The sequence below is a fragment of the Chinchilla lanigera genome, unplaced genomic scaffold (genome assembly GCF_000276665.1).
Source record: "Chinchilla lanigera isolate Chin_1 unplaced genomic scaffold, ChiLan1.0 scaffold00004, whole genome shotgun sequence".
NCBI lineage: Eukaryota > Metazoa > Chordata > Mammalia > Rodentia > Chinchillidae > Chinchilla > Chinchilla lanigera.
The window spans coordinates 25,690,565-25,693,946 of NW_004955405.1; the positions used below are offsets into that span (position 1 = coordinate 25,690,565).

At 37.0% G+C, this 3,382-nt stretch overlaps 1 long non-coding RNA gene across 1 annotated transcript in view; it reads left to right on the forward strand.

The window, feature by feature from the left end:
• LOC106149363 overlaps nt 1-1,571 on the forward strand; it is a 39,961-nt gene extending 38,390 nt beyond the window's left edge. Inside the window, exon 3 of the long non-coding RNA XR_001235501.1 lies at nt 1,547-1,571. This is a non-coding gene — a long non-coding RNA (uncharacterized LOC106149363). The remainder of the gene's footprint in view (nt 1-1,546) is intronic.
• Nucleotides 1,572-3,382: the final 1,811 nt, after the last annotated feature.

The window sequence follows — 3,382 nt, forward strand, 5'->3', positions numbered from 1 at the left end:
TTTTTTTTTTTTTTTTTTTGCTCTTTCTTTGGTTTTGTTATCAGGGCAATACTTGTTTCCAGGAATGAAGTTGGGAGTATTGCTTCCCTTCCAATTTCATTAAAGAGTTTGAGAAGTTGCAGCATTAGGTATTCTCTAAATTTCTTTTAGAATTCAGCAGTGAATCCATCAGGGCCAGAGGTTTCCTTTGGTTGTAGGTTTTTAATTACATCTTCAATTTCATTGACTGATATTGGTTTATTTATAATTTTTATATCTTTTTATTCAGCTTTGGTAATTCATGTGTATCTAAGAATCTGTCTACTTTTTTCTGTGGTTTGTGTCTTATTAGAACACAGGTCCTGGAAGTAGGTATTGTTGATCTTCAGGATTTCTACAGGATCTACGGTGATTTCTCACTTTTCATTCATAATAGCATGGACTTGTGTCTTTTCTTACCTTTTTGATAAAACTGGCTAACTGTTTGTCAATTTTATTTACTCTTTCAATGAACCAACTCTTCAATACATTGATTCTTTGTGTTGTTTCCTTAGTCTCCAGTGCATTAACTTCTGGTCTGATCTTAACAATGTCCTCCCTCATGAAATTTGGGCTCTTCTTTTTCTAGAAGCCTGAGGTAAACATTGAGTTGTTTATTCGAGTTCTTTCTATTTTTCTGATAATGGAATTCATCAATATAAATTTCCCTCATAGGACTTCTTTCATTGTGTCCCATAGGTTGGAGTATGTTGCATTGCTGTTATTGTTTAATTGCAGAAAGTGTCTAATTTCTTCTTTAATTTCTTCTGTGATCCATGGGCTGTTCAGGAGGATGTTATTTAATTTTCATGTGTTTATGAAGTTCTTATGGTTTCTTTTGCCACTGATTTAATTGTACTATGTATTCATTGTACTATGGTATTTTCATTGTACTATGGTCTGATAATATACATAATATTCAGTTTTCGCATTTACTTAAGCATATTCTATGAGCTAGTATGTGGTCTGTTTGGAGAACATCTCATATGTAACTGAGAAAAAAGTGTGTTCTTATGTGTTTTGAGAAGAGCAAGTTGAGCCCAAAGCTCATTATAAAGATCAGACCAGAATTTAACACAATGGAGACTAAGAAAACAATACAAAGAATCAATAAATTGAAGAGTTGATTCATTGAAAGATTAAATAAAATTGACAAACCCTTAGCCAGTCTTATCAAAAAAAGTAAAGAAATCCATGCAATTAGCAATGAAAAGGGAGAAATCACCATACACATCCTGCAGAAATCCAGATCATTGGGGTGGAACACTCTGTAGCCACCTACTAAGTCCATTTGTTCAAAAGTTTGGTTCAGTTCTGATATTTCTTTGTTAATTTTTTTTCCAGTTAATCTTTCTATTTGTGACAGTGGGATATTGAGTTTCCCTATTATAATTGTGAGTGCTTATTTGATTTTTCTTATGTATTAATATTTTTTATGTAGTCCAATGTACTGGTATTGACTGCATATATATAATTGTTACCTCTTCCTCTTGGATTGTTTCTGTTTTTCTTTTTTCTTTTGTATCAGGAATCAAACTCAGGATCACATGCTTATGCTGCTGAACTATATCCCTGGCCCTTCTTCTTGGATTGTACAGTAAGTATACCCTCAGAAAGTTGATTTTACCCTCAGGGAGAAAATTTAAAAGGGGTTGGGAAAACATACAGAAACAGACGAAGAGGAAGTGATCAGAAATGAGGCTGGAGGACAAAGATTATGAAAAAGATTATGAAAACTTTGGGAAACTAGTGAAAAAGATAGGAGGAAAAGAGAAAGGGAAGAAATAAAAATAAGAACAGAACAGAATAACAACAGCAAAACTAGAAACCATGTTAGAGCTCATAAAAAAAATGAGAAAAAATAAAAATAAAAGAAAAAAGAAGAAAATAAGAAAAAAATGTCCACTTCAAGGTGTATCTCTGCTGTCACTGGTAGATAAAGTGAGCAGACAGAGGCCAGCTCTGTATTGATTAACCCCAGCAAGCCAGTCATAGCTGCATGGTGGGGTAGAGGATAACTGCACCTTTAGTTCCAATGAAGTTCAGGCTGGTTTCTGGCTATGAAGCTGACACTTGGCTTTTCAACCTGCAGCACTCTGTGTACCTCCTGTTGGCTTGAACTGGGCTCCCTGACAACTTGAACTTGGCTCCTTAACTTACTGTATATTTGAACTCAGCAGCCTCACCCTGATACTAGTAGCTGCTAGACAGAGCCAAGCCAAGGCTGCTCTGAGTTCAAGCTTAGCTGGCCCCTCTCCAAAATGGCTACTGACCAGTTATCTTCTGCTGGGGATGTCTGAATCCAAATAACTCCCCAGCCACTGCAATCTGCTGTGTGCACTCCTCTGTTCCACGGGTGCATTTCACCATGGAGGCCTCTGATGTAGATGGTTGTCACCATGTGTCTGGAGCTTCTGACCACCCTTCCTATGCAGTGAATCAGGGCTCAAGGAAGAAGTGCTGCCTGCCACCTCCTCCTTCATTGAAGTATTTCTCTTTGCTCTCCCTGTGGGCTTCAGTTCTCATGTCAGATCCTTCCTGAGTCCTGGGGACCCCCTTTCCTCCTTCTTCTCTTCCTCATGTCGCTATATTCCAGCATCTGGACACCAAATCCTGGAGAGGCTCTTTTTTTGATGTTCAGTACTTTGCCATCTTCTCAGAAGTCCCTTTATTTTCATCCTTTTCATTTTCAAGGACATCACTAACAGTGTTCCTTTCCATGGCCCAGGCTGAAAAGATCAGTGTAGTCTGAGATAATTATCTTCCACACTTAGCCAAAATTTTGTAACTTCCACTTAAACAAATATCAGTAAAAACATTATACAGAGGACGCTATAGTAAGTGTCTTAGAAATAAATGTTTATAAATATTAAAAGCGAAACTTTGTTTCTGGTGAGTCTAATCATCTCCATGTGTTCAAGTTTACTGGTGCTTTCCCATCAGTGTGCTAAGTTTTAGTAATTTCAGTTAGGGAACTGCAGAGAGGGGCCGTATCAGAAGTCCTCAGGACTCCCTATTTGACACTATTCAACCACAATATATCCTTTTATACTATGCTTCCAAGGGCTGTAAGGATGAACTTTAAAAATGATTCAGTCAGAAGCCCTGTGAAACTCTATCTGGCTAGTCTGTTCGGTAGCTGCTCAGTCTTTTCACTTTTTAATGGGTGTCCCATTTCCCAACAAATCATAATAACTTTGTTTTTTTTATCATAATAACTTTGAATAAAGGATAATTTAAAAATGTGATCCAGACATATAATCTGTCTCTTATTACATTTCATAATTTATTATCAGGGCTGTAAGAAGGCATCCAATTCTGCACCTTGCTTAAACAGCCCTCACAGAAGCTCTGTTTAAGGCAG